Genomic DNA, 14284 nt, shown 5'->3' on the forward strand with positions numbered 1-14284 from the left:
TTTTTGCACCTTTAACTTTTCCAGCCTCTTATTGCCCCTGTCCCAACTTTTTTGAGATGTGTTGCTGTCATGAAATTTCAAATGAGCCAATATTTGGCAGGAAATTTCAAAATGTCTCACTTTCGACATTTGATATGTTGTCTATGTTCTATTGTGAATACAATATCAGTTTTTGAGATTTGTAAATTATTGCATTCCGTTTTTATTTACAATTTGTACTTTTTTGGAATCGGGGTTGTTTTTATATATATATATATATATATATATATATATATATATGTTTATTCTTATTTAAATTTACTTTATGATGTTTATTCATTCTAGATTTAAATTTTTTTTGCAATGGGCCTTTGATCATTTTTATGTAAAAGGCGCAGTACAAGTCAATAAATTATCCATCCATTATCTGTAGCCGCTTATCCTGTTCTACAGGGTCGCAGGCAAGCTGGAGCCTATCCCAGCTGACTATGGGTGAGAGGCGGGGTACACCCTGGACAAGTCGCCAGGTCATCACAGGGCTGACACATAGACACAGACAACCATTCACACTCACATTCACGGTCAATTTAGAGTCACCAGTTAACCTAACCTGTATGTCTTTGGACTGTGGGGGAAACCGGAGCACCCGGAGGAAACCCACGCGGACAACATGCAAACTCCGCACAGAAAGGCCCTCGCCGGCCACGGGCCTCGAACCCAGACTTTCTTGCTGTGAGGCGACAACGCTAACCACTACACCACCGTGCCGCCGTCAATAAATTATCTCATCTCATTATCTCTAGCCGCTTTATCCTTCTACAGGGTTGCAGGCAAGCTGGAGCTTATCCCAGCTGACTATGGGCGAAAGGCGGGGTACACCCTGGACAAGTCGCCAGGTCATCACAGGGCTGACACATAGACACAGACAACCATTCACACTCACACCTACGGTCAATTTAGAGTCACCAGTTAACCTAACCTGCATGTCTTTGGACTGTGGGGGAAACCGGAGCACCCGGAGGAAACCCACGCGGACACGGGGAGAACATGCAAACTCCACACAGAAAGGCCCTCGCCAGCCCTGGGGCTCGAACCCAGGACCTTCTTGCTGTGAGGCGACAACGCTAACCACTACACCACCGTGCCGCCGTCAATAAATTATTATTATTATTATTATTATGAAGATGCATAAATGACTGAACAAGCTGATGAAGACAAAATGTAAATGTTCATGCTGGGATATTATACCAGATTATGATCATTAAGGAATTAATTAGTTTGTTTTAAAATAAAGCATGTTTTATATCGACTTGAGAAACAGATTATTATCCACAAAAACACATACTCATTACCAAAACAAAGCAAGAAGTTGCAATTAATTCATAGACAACTGATACAAATACTGTTTCGGATGCCATCATGTCCGAGGCCTGGATTTGTCGCACTGTAGCTACCTGAATGAGTCTCGCGAGAGTTGTTGGCACGGTCACTACCTGAGTGAGTATCGCGAGATTTTGGTTACCTTGGCTGCAGCACACACGCAGTGACGCTGTTGGAGGATGTGTGTAAAGACTCAAACAACGAGGGACTGGAACGACACCGACTGGAAGCAGGCAAGCAAACTTAAAAAAAAAAATAGCAAGAATAAAAGAAATTTAAAAAAAAATCTCACTCAATACTTTTTCTTTTAAAAATTATACGTTTGGAGTTTAGATGTAGCGTAAGGCGCGCGCACGCATGCACGCGCACACACACATGTGCTGGTCTGAAAGAATGAGTGACGTTTGCTGGTTACGTTCCATGCCGCGCGCGCTAACCTACCTACACAGTACGCAAGTATGTTCCCTTGGATTACCATAAGGTTACCATAGTTACCCAGGAGGCGTAACATCACGGCGTGCTGTAGAGTCCAGCAGTGTGCAGGTTGTGACGGAGCTGCTGTTTCGTGCAACGTGAGTAAAAGATGCTTTGCTTGAGACACTTTTACATTTATCTTTGTTGTCCAAAGCGTTGAGTGAAATAGTTCATTGTCCAAATGAGCAGCGTGTTGCATGGAAATGAGTTTATGTGCATGAAGGAGAAAATCAACGCAGATCCTAAAGCTGCTGACGAAGCTGCTGGGTGCTCAGCTAGCAGCTAATAGCACTGCGCATCCACTTCACACTACATTACCAGAGCTGGAGCTGAGTCTTTTGTTCCAGTCAGGATATTTGACCTGATCACTGCTTGATCTGCCACGTGAAGTTCAGTGAGGATCAGGAATGTTGCAGGTATCAGCAGATATGCTGCAGTTAGAGATGAGAGCCTCTCCTACAGCCTGTGTGCTCTCTACATCAACCCACAGTTCAGCTTTTTCTTTCCTTGGTATAGTAGTACAGTGGTATGCAAAAGTTTGGGCACCCCTGGTCAAAATTGCTGTTACTGTGACCAGTTAGGCAAGTTGAAGATGAAATGATCTCCAAAAGGCATAAAGTGAAAGATGACTCATAGCCTTGATATTCATCTCATCTCATCTCATCTCATTATCTCTAGCCGCTTTATCCTTCTACAGGGTCGCAGGCAAGCTGGAGCCTATCCCAGCTGACTACGGGCGAAAGGCGGGGTACACCCTGGACAAGTCGCCAGGTCATCACAGGGCCGACACATAGACACAGACAACCATTCACACTCACATTCACACCTACGGTCAATTTAGAGTCACCAGTTAACCTAACCTGCATGTCTTTGGACTGTGGGGGAAACCGGAGCACCCGGAGGAAACCCACGCGGACACGGGGAGAACATGCAAACTCCACACAGAAAGGCCCTCGCCGGCCCCGGGGCTCGAACCCAGGACCTTCTTGCTGTGAGGCGACAGCGCTAACCACTACACCACCGTGCCGCCTAGCCTTGATATTTTTAAGAAGAAACTTTTATTCGTCACATGCATGCTGAAATTCATCCTCTGCATTTAACCCATCTGAAGCAGTGGGCAGCCACACCAAAGCACCCGGGGAGCAGTCAGGGGTCAGGTACCTTGCTCAAGGGCACTTCAGCCCAAGGCCACCCAACGTCAACCTAAGTGCATGTCTTTGGATTGTGGGGGAAACCCGAGCACCCGGAGGAAACCCACGCAGACACGAGGAGAACATGCAAACTCCACACAGAAAGGCCCTCGCCAGCTGCTGGGTTCGAACCCGGAACCTTCTTGCTGTGAAGCGACCGTGCTAACCACTACACCGCCGGTGAAATATAGTTGAAGCAAAAACAATTTTTTTTAATTTTCATCTTTTACATTTTCAAAAAAAAAAAAAGGGCCCGAAGCAAAAGTTTGGGCACCCTGCATGGTTAGTACCTGGTGACACCCACTTTGGCAAGCATCACAGCTTGTAAACACTTTTTACACTCCTTGGACCTGCCTGATCCATCCTGGAGCCCTGTGTCAAGTCAAGTCAAGTTTGTTTGTCTCATCTCATTATCTCTAGCCGCTTTATTCTGTTCTACAGGGTCTCAGGCAAGCTGGAGCCTATCCCAGCTGACTACGGGCGAAACGCAGGGTACACCCTGGACAAGTCGCCAGGGTTGACACATAGACACAGACAACCATTCATACTCACATTCACACCTACAGTCAAATTAGAGTCACCAGTTAACCTAACCTGCATGTCTTTGGACTGTGGGGGAAACCGGAGCACCCGGAGGAAACCCACATGGACACGGGGAGAACATGCAAACTCCGAACAGAAAGGCCCTCGCCAGCCACGGGGCTCGAACCCGGACCTTCTTGCCGTGAGGCGGCAGTGCTAACCACTACACCACCGTGCTGCCCTGTTTGTATAGCGCTTTTAACAATAAACATTGTCGCAAAGCAGCTTTACAGAATTTGAATGACTTAAAATATGAGCTAATTTTATCCCTAATCTATCCCCAATGAGCACGCTTGTGGCGACGATGGCAAGGAAAAACTCCCTCAGACAACATGAGGAAGAAACCTCAAGAGGTATCAGACTCAAAAGGGAACCCATCCCCATTCGGGCAACAACAGACATGACTATAACATTAACAGTCCTAACATAAAGTCAGCTTCGTTGATACTATAAACCCCCCACCGATGGAAACCCGAGCGCAAAACTGTTCACGACAACCGTAGTCCCTGTCTGGTTGGAGTCTCATCGCATCGCTCCTGTGGAGGGCGGCCCCATGTGGACAGTTGGAGGTCGCGCCTGCAGGATGCTGCTTTTGTGGCTGGGGACTGCAGTTGACTTGCTGACTTTGGGACTGCAGTTGACTTGCTGACTTTGGGACTACGGTTGTTGTGGACGGTTTTTGCGCTCAGGTTTCCGTCAGTGGGGGGTTTATAGCATCAACGAAGCTGATGTTATGTTAGGACTGTTAATGTTATAGTCATGTTGTCTGTTGTTGCCCGGATGGGGATGGGTTCCCTTTTGAGTCTGGTTCCTCTCGAGGTTTCTTCCTCATGTCGTCTGAGGGAGGTTTTCCTTGCCACCGTCGCCACAGGCTTGCTCATTGGGGATAGATTAGGGATAAAATTAGCTCATATTTTAAGTCGTTCAAATTCTGTAAAGCTGCTTTGCGACAATGTTTGTTTATTGTTAAAAGCGCTATACAAATAAACTTGACTTGACTTGACTTTTTGTAGCCAGCTAATAATCTTTCAGTTCTTACCTGGGGGATTTTCACACATTTGTCCTTGCAAAAGGTTTCCAGTTCTTCAAATTTCTTGGGCTGTCTTGCATGCACTGCTCTTTTGAGATCTAGCCACAGATTTTCAATGATGTTTAGGTCATAGCAAAACCTTCAGCTTGTGCCTCTTTAGAAGAAGAAGAAATCTTTATTTGTCACACGCACACTTCAAGCACAGTGAAATTCATCCTCTGCATTTAACCCATCTGAAGCAGTGAACACACACACACAGAGCAGTGGGCAGCCATACTAGAGCACCCAGGGAGCAGTTAGGGGTTTGGTATCTTGCTCAAGGGCACTTCAGCCCAAGGGGGCTTGGCTGAAGTGCCCCTTGTTAACCTAAGTGCATGTCTTTGGACTGTGGGGGAAACCGGAGCACCTGGAGGAAACCCACGCAGACATGGGAGAACATGCAAACACCACACAGAAAGGCCCTTGCCAGCCGCTGGGTTCGAACCCAGAACCTTCTTGCTGTGAGGTGACCGTGCTCACCACTACACCACCGTGCCTACAATGGAATACCCTTGAGGTATTCCATTGTAGATTTTGAGGTGTGTTTTGGATCATCGTCTTATTGTAGGACCCGTCCTCTTTTTAACTATAATTTTTTTACAGATGGTGTGATGTTTGCTTCCAGAATTTGCTGGTATTTATTTGAATCCATGCTTCCTTCGACCAATGAAATGTGCCCTGTGCCACTGGTTGCAACACAACCCCAAAGCATGATCGATCCACACCCATGCTTCAGAGTTGGAGAGGTGTTCTTTTCCTGGAATTTGGCACCCTTTTTTTTTTTCTCCAAACATACCTTTGCACATTGTGGCCAAAAAGTTCTATTTTGATTTCATCAGTCCACAGGACTTGTTTCCAAAATACATCAGGCTTATTTAGATGTTCATTTGCAAACTTCAGATGCTGAATATTGTGGCTAGGACACAGGAAAGGTTTTCTTCTGATGACTCTCTCATGAAGGTCATAATTGTTCAGGTGTCACTGCATAGTAGAACAGTGCACCACCACTCCAGGGTCTGCTAAGTCTTTCTGAAGCTCTTTTACAGTCAAACGGGTTTTTATTTGCCTTTCTAGCAATCCAACGAGCAGTTCTTTCAGAAAGTTTTCTTCATCTTCCAGACCTCACCTTGATCTCCACTGTTTCTGTTAACTGCCATTTCTTAATAACATTACAATCTGAGGAAGCGGCTACCTGAAAACACCTTGCTACGTTCTTGTAGCCTTCTCCTGTTTTGTGAGCATCAATTATTTTATTATTCAGAATGCGAGAGAGTTGCTTAGAGGAGCCCATGGCTGTTGATTTTAGGGACAAGTTTGAGGAGTCAGAGAATTTATACAGCTTTGAAATCTGCATCATCTGACCTTTCCTAATGAAGAATTTGAACAAGCCACAGCTCAATAAGCTAATTAAGGTCTGGAACCTTGGTAAAAGTTACCTGAGAACTCAAATGTATTGGGGTGCCCAAACTTTCGCATGGTGTTCCTTTTCTTTTTTCACTCCTCAATTGTACAAAACAAAAATAAGACTTAAAAATAATCTTGCAGAAAACGCTGAAAAGAAATGTGTCGTCTTTACCTTTATGCCTTTTGGTGATCAGTTCATTTTCTGCTCACTTAAAGGAACAGTCCACTGTATTTCCATAATGAAATATGCTCTTACCTGAATTGAGACGAGCTGCTCCGTACCTATCCGAGCTTTGCGCGACCTCCCAGTTAGTCAGACGCAGTTCGACGCGCTGTCACTCCTGTTAGCAATGTAGCTAGGCTCAGTATGGCCAACGGTATTTTTTGGGGCTGTAGTTAGATGCAACCAAACTCTTCCGGGTTTTTCCTGTTTACATAGGTTTATATGACCAGTGACATGAAACAAGTTCAGTTACACAAATTGAAACGTAGCGATTTTCTATGCTATGGAAAGCCCGCACTATAATGACAGGCGTACTAACACCTTCTGCGCGCTTCGGCAGCGCATTGATACGGAGCTCAGATATCAATGCGCTGCCGAAGCGCGCAGAAGGTGTTAGTACGCCTGTCATTATAGTGCGGACTTTCCATAGCATAGAAAATCGCTACGTTTCAATTTTTTTAACTGAACTTGTTTCATGTCACTGGTCATATAAACCTATGTAAACAGGAAAAACGCGGAAGAGTTTGGTTGCATCTAACTACAGCCCCAAAAAATACCATTGGCCATGCTGAGCCTAGCTACATTGCTAACAGGAGTAACAGCGCGTCTGACTGACTGGGAGGTCGCACAAAGCTCGGAGAGGTACGGAGCAGCTCGTCTCAATTCAGAGAAGAACATATTTCATTATGGAAGTACGGTGGACTGTTCCTTTAACAAACATTTAAAAGAGGATTATTTGTGATTTTTTTTTTTTTTGGAAACACAGTGTAAGAGCACCCCTAGTGTTCATACAAAACCCACGCAGAATGATATGAAGCGAGGCTGCGGGCTAACTGAAAGGAGCCCAGTGATGTAGGTTCACACAGCCATTCAGCAACAGTCATGTTATGTGATTACACAGCGTGATGCCCCCATAGTTTTGCACTCCAATAGGCTAATATATTCTACAGGCCCATTTTGGTGACATTTCCATAATATATCACCAGTAGGCATGTTACTGACTTTTTCACAGATGTAAGGAGCATGAACTAAGTGAATTATTTACTCTATCATTAATTTTCTGCTGAAGTATGTTTGGAGGAGAAACTGAAAGTTGATAGAGTGAGCACACGTTGTCTAAACAAAGTACAAATTACACAAAAGGGCAGATGACAAAACCATAAGTTGAGTGTTTTTTGGTTTGAACAAAAGGGTTACAACTTTGGCTCCACCACGGCCTTGACCAAGATAAAGGGATTACTGAAAATGAGAGAGAAGTGAGATGCAAGTGATGCATTTGCCTACATTTTTGACTGTCATAGTTTGATTAAATTAATTCAAGCATTTTTATTCTGCATATCAGTGAACTGCGAAACCCTCCTAGTCCCAGCCTGTCCTGGGACAGCTTTCCTGGTTGTCTCTCCATGGTGACGGGGCAGGATTTATGATGATGCTTGTTCATTCATTCATTCATTCATTCATTCTCAGTAACTGCTTTATCCTAGTCAGGGTTGTGGTGGATATGGAGCTTATCCCAGGATCATTGGGAATGAAGCAGGAATACAGCCTGGATGGAACACCAGTCCATTATAGGACACCATGCAGACACACATTCTCACACTTAGGAACATTTTAGAGTAACTATTGCACCTATTCGCAGCATGGTGGTGTAGTGATTAGCACTGTTGCCTCACAGCAAGAAGGTTCTGGGTTCGAGCCCAGTAGCCAAAGGGGTCCTTTCTGTGTAGAGTTTGCATGTTCTCCCCGTGTCTGCGTGAGTTTCCTCCGGGTGCTCCGGTTTCCCCCACAGTCCAAAGACATGCGGGTTAGGCTAATTGGTGGCTCTAAATTGACCGCCACTTCTGTGTTTTATTTATTATAAGGCAGCTACCCAGTCAAGTAAAATAAGGTTCTGGACCATAATGGATGAATTCAGGGACATGATGGTCAATAATGGCAATGATCAGGAAACTGTAGTACACTATAAGTACGAATCCCATTTCCAGAAAAGTTGGGATATTTTCCAAAATACAAAAAAAAACCCCCCACAAAAATCTGTGATTTGTTAATTCACATAAACCATTATTTTACTGACAAAAGTACAAAGTAAAATTTTCAATTCTTTTACTGAGCAACTTAATTGTATTTTGCAAACATTAACAAAGTGAGAATTTGATGCCTACAACACACTCAAAAAAAAGTTGGGACAGAGGCATTATTACCATTGGATTACATCACCTTTCTTTTAATAATACTTTTTAATTGTATTGGATCTGAGGATACTAATCGTTGCAGTTTTGCAACTGGAATTTGTGTCCTTTCTTGCTTGATACAAGACTTCAGCTGCTCAACAGTCCATGGTCGCCGTTGTCTGATTCTCCTTTTCATGATGCACCATACATTCTCAGTAGGAGACAGCTCTGGGCTGGCAGCAGGCCACTCAAGCACACTCACTCTGTGTCTATGAAGCCATACTGTTGTAGCGTGTGCAGAATGAGAGCTGGCACTGTCCTGCTGAAATAAGCATGGACTTCCCGGGAAGAACCACTGCCTTGATGGCAACGTGCATCTCTCTAAAATCCCAATATACGCCCCAATATATCAGTGGTACCTTCACACACATGCAACTCACCCATATTGTGAGCACTGATGCCCCCCATACCATCACAGCCCTACGATGTGTGTCAGCCCTACGATGACCTGGCGACTTGTCCAGGGTGTACCCCGCCTCTCGCCCATAGTCAGCTGGAATAGGCTCCAGCTTGTCCGCGACCCTGCACAGGATAAGCGGCTACGGATAATGGATGGATGGATATTGCACCTCCTGGCATGGATTTTGGTGGTGTCAGGAAACCTGAGAACTCCAGATGAAACCCACACAGACATGAGGAGAACATGCACAGACAGTAAACCAAACTCTGGATTGAAAAGGGGACTCTGGAGCTATAAGGCAGCAGCTCTACCTGCTGTGCCACCATGCTGCTCCATGCCGATAGTATCCATCCATCCATTATCTGTAGCCGCTTATCCTGTTCTACAGGGTCGCAGGCAAGCTGGAGCCTATCCCAGCTGACTACGGGCGAAAGGTGGGGTACACCCTGGACAAGTCGCCAGGTCATCGCAGGGCTGGCACATAGAGACACGCAACCATTCACACTCACGGTCAATTTAGAGCCACCAATTAGCCTAACCTGCATGTCTTTGGACTGTGGGGGAAACCGGAGCACCCGGAGGAAACCCACGCGGACATGGGGAGAACATGCAAACTCCACACCGAAAGGCCCCCGTCAGCCACTGGGCTCGAAGCAAGGACCTTCTTGCTGTGAGGCGACAGCGCTAACCACTACACCACCGTGCCGCCATGTCGATAAAATATATTTTTTAAAAAACGTTTTTCATTGTTCATGTTAGTTATTGATGTGCTAACACCTAAAATGAAATGTATTCAATAAAACTGTATTAAATAGCCACAGGCAGTCATCAGTAAATCTAACTAGTTTCAGTTCATTTTGGTTTATTGTATTATCATTATAATATATTAAAAAAAATTAGTAATTGGTTACCGGTACCTGTTCTTACTGTGTGGCATGTGAACTAAAAGCAAGCAGCATTACATTTAGGATCTGCTTCATCAGTCTGCATGTGGCATTACACAAAATACACACACATTGTCTTTATCCTGGTAATAATTGCTGGCCAGAATGCTGGCCTGATAGCAGTGATCACTCAGTGCTGGCCCACACATAGGCTGGCTCTTTCCTCTGGCCTGAATCCTGATGTGGAATAATGGTAATGAACTTGTCTGACTCTAGTGTCAGGACACAACGACAACTCAGCGTCATATGACTGTATGTCAGACATTGTATGAAGTAGAAGTTACAGCTTTAATTTTCTTCAAGGTTTCTTTCTCATGTCGTCTGAGGGAGTTTTTCCTTGCCACCGTCACCACAGGCTTGCTCATCAGGGATAAATTAGAAATAAAATTAGTTCATGTTTAATGTCTTTAATTTTCTGTAAAGCTGCTTTGTGACAATGTCTGTTGTTAAAACCGCTATACAAATAAATTGACTTGAGTTCAGAATTTAAATACAGTGCACGCATAAACTATATTTGCACTACTGTGGAATATGCTTTTGGCTATAAAACCCGAACTGTTTCTACTAACCCCCTTTCCTGAAAAGTTGGAATATTTTCCAAAATGCAATAAAAACAAAAATCAGTGATTTTGTTAATTCACGTGAACCTTTATTTAACTGACAAAAGTACAAAGAAAAGATTTTCAGTAGTTTTACTGAGCAACATAATTGTATTTTTTAAATATAAACGAAGTTTGAATTTGATGCCTGCAACACACTCAAAAAAAAAAAAAAGTTGGAACAGAGGCAAAATAAGACTGAAAAGTTCATAGGATATTCAAGTAGCAACATTTTGGAAGATTCCACAATAAGCAGGTTAATTGGTAACATGATTGGGTATAAAAGGAGTAGCACCAAAGGCTCAGTCTTTGCAAGCAAGGATGGGTCCGGGCTCACTCATTTGTGCCAAAATTCGTGAGAGAATTGTTTGTGAATTCAAAAAGAGCATTTCTCAATGCAAGATTTTAGGTCTTTCAAAATCTATGGTATGTAATATTGTGAAAAAATTCAGGGAATTCAGAGACATCTCAGTGCATAAAGGGCAAGGTCAGATACCACTGTTGAATGTGTGTGACCTTCGAGCCCTCAGGTGGCACTGCGTGAGAAACCATCATGCTAATGTGACAAATATGGGCTCGGGAGTACAAAACTGTTGTCACTTAACACAGTCCGCTGCTGCATCCAGAAATGCAACCTGAAACTGTATTACGCAAGGAGGAAGCAATTCATCAACTCTATGCAGAAACACTGCCGATTTCTCTGGGCCTGAACTCATCTCGGATGGACCGAAAGACAGTGGAAATATGTGCTGTGGTCAGATGAGTCCATATTTCAGCTTCTTTTCAGGAAAACCGGACATCGAGTTCTCAATGCCAAAAGTGAACACGACCATCCAGTTTGTTATCAGAGAAAGGTGCAAAAGCCAACATCTGTGATGGTATGGGGGGCATCAGTGCTCACAATATGGGTGAGTTGCATGTGTGTGAAGGTACCACTGATGTATTGGGATTTTAGAGAGATGCACGTTGCCATCAAGGCAGTGGCTCTTCCCGGGAAGTCCATGCTTATTTCAGCAGGACAGTGCCAGCTCTCATTCTGCACACGCTACAACAGTATGGCTTCATAGACACAGAGTGAGTGTGCTTGAGTGGCCTGCTGCCAGCCCAGAGCTGTCTCCTACTGAGAATGTATGGTGCATCATGAAAAGGAGAATCAGACAACGGCGACCATGGACTGTTGAGCAGCTGAAGTCTTGTATCAAGCAAGAAAGGACACAAATTCCAGTTGCAAAACTGCAACGATTAGTATCCTCAGATCCAATACAATTAAAAAGTATTATTAAAAGAAAGGTGATGTAATCCAATGGTAATAATGCCTCTGTCCCAACTTTTTTTTGAGTGTGTTGTAGGCATCAAATTCTCACTTTGTTAATGTTTGCAAAATACAATTAAGTTGCTCAGTAAAAGAATTGAAAATTTTACTTTGTACTTTTGTCAGTAAAATAATGGTTTATGTGAATTAACAAATCACAGATTTTTGTGGGTTTTTTTTTTGTATTTTGGAAAATATCCCAACTTTTCTGGAAATGGGATTCGTACTTATAGTGTACTACAGTTTCCTGATCATTGCCATTATTGACCATCATGTCCCTGAATTCATCCATTATGGTCCAGAACCTTATTTTACTTGACTGGGTAGCTGCCTTATAATAAATAAAACACAGAAGTGGCGGTTACGGTACTTAAACTTTAAGTATCATATATTTGCAAAATGTGCATACAGTGGTGCTTGAAAATTTGTGAACCCTTTAGAATTTTCTATATTTCTGCATACATATGACCTAAAACAACATCAGATTTTCACACAAGTCCTAAAAGTAGATAAAGAGCACCCAGTTGAACAAATGAGACAAAAATATTATACTTGCTCATTTATTTATCGAGGAAAATGATCCAATATTACATATCTGTGAGTGGCACAAGTATGTGAAACTTTGCTTTCAGTATCTGGTGTGACCCCCTTGTGCAGCAATAACTGCAACTAAACGTTTCTGGTAACTGTTGATCAGTCCTGCACACCGGCTTGGAGGAATTTTAGCCCATTCCTCCGTACAGAACAGCTTCAACTCTGGGATGTTGGTGGGTTTCCTCACATGAACTGCTTGCTTCAGGTCCTTCCACAACATTTCCATTGGATTAAGGTCAGGACTTTGACTTGGCCATTCCAAAACATTAACTTTATTCTTCTTTAACCATTCTTTGGTAGAATGACTTGTGTGCTTAGGGTCGTTGTCTTGCTGCATGACCCACTTTCTCTTGAGACTCAGTTCATGGACAGATGTCCTGACACTTTCCTTTAGAATTCGCTGGTATAATTCAGAATTCATTGTTCCATCAATGATGGCAAGCCATCCTGGCCCAGATGCAGCAAAACAAGCCCAAACCATGATACTACCACCACCATGTTTCACAGATGGGATAAGGTTCTTATGCTGGAATGTAGTGTTTTCCTTTCTCCAAACATAACACTTCTCCTTTAAACCAAAAAGTTCTATTTTGGTTTCATCTGTCCACAAAACATTTTTCCAATAGCCTTCTGGCTTGTCCACGTGATCTTTAGCAAACTGCAGACGAGCAGGAATGTTCTTTTGGAGAGCAGTGGCTTTCTACTTGCAACCCTGCCATGCACACCATTGTTGTTTAGTGTTCTCCTGATGGTGGACTCATGAACATTAACCAATGTGAGAGAGGCCTTCAGTTGCTTAGAAGTTACCCTGGGGTCCTTTGTGACCTTGCCGACTATTACACACCTTGCTCTTGGAGTGATCTTTGTTGGTCGACCACTCCTGGGGAGGGTAACAATGGTCTTGAATTTCCTCCATTTGTACACAATCTGTCTGACTGTGGATTGGTGAGTCCAAACTCTTTAGAGATGGTTTTGTAACCTTTTCCAGCCTGATGAGCATCAACAACGCTTTTTCTGAGGTCCTCAGAAATCTCCTTTGTTCGTGCCATGATGCACTTCCACAAACATGTGTTGTGAAGATCAGACTTTGATAGATCCCTGTTCTTTAAATAAAACAGGGTGCCCACTCACACCTGATTGTCATCCCATTGATTGAAAACACCTGATTCTAATTTCACCTTCAAATTAACTGCTAATCCTAGAGGTTCACATACTTTTGCCACTCACAGATATGTAATATTGGATCATTTTCCAAAATAAATAAATGACTAAGCATAATATTTTTGTCTCATTTGTTTAACTGGGTTCTCTTTATCTATTTTTCGGACTTGTGTGAAAATCTGATGATGTTTTAGGTCATATTTATGCAGAAATATAGAAAATTCTAAAGGGTTCACAAACTTTCAAGCACCACTGTAGATATTCCATGATCAGCACATGGAAGCACTGAAGGAGGCAAATGTAGCTCAGTCGGATGTGCAGAACAAATAGATGCGTTGTCTCTTATTCTACAGACCACTTGCTTTTGAACTGAGGCGCCCTTAAAGCAAATATGTGATCTATGCTTTGGAAACCTCAAGAAAATGTGGCCTGTATGATGGAACTGATTAGTTCACAGGAGTGAACTTTTATTCATTCACACAGTTCCAATAAATTCCACTAAAGGTTACCATTGAATCATATGACCTGACCTGGTTACATGAAGAGACGTAGTCGTGTATTCCAGTAATTGCACTGATGTATAATAAACAGTAAGGGTGTGATTCTTCCATTTGCATAAGTCCTGTTTTAATGCTTCCAGTTACACACATTTCAGTTAAGCGTATTCTCCCCTACGAGCTTTGATCACGCCCACAGCACTTGAGGCTACCTTCATTCTGAAGTTAGCCTCATTCACCAAAGC

General features: G+C 43.3%; 1 protein-coding gene across 1 annotated transcript in view; it reads left to right on the top strand.

Moving 5' to 3' along the window:
• Positions 1-1692: 1692 nt before the first annotated feature.
• usp54a (ubiquitin specific peptidase 54a) overlaps positions 1693-14284 on the top strand; it is a 176001-nt gene continuing 163409 nt past the window's right edge. Inside the window, exon 1 of the mRNA XM_060926288.1 lies at positions 1693-1931. The gene's annotated coding sequence lies outside the window, so the exon portion shown is untranslated. The remainder of the gene's footprint in view (positions 1932-14284) is intronic.

The sequence above is a fragment of the Neoarius graeffei genome, chromosome 7, assembly GCF_027579695.1.
Source record: "Neoarius graeffei isolate fNeoGra1 chromosome 7, fNeoGra1.pri, whole genome shotgun sequence".
In the NCBI taxonomy this organism is placed as follows: Eukaryota; Metazoa; Chordata; class Actinopteri; order Siluriformes; family Ariidae; genus Neoarius; species Neoarius graeffei.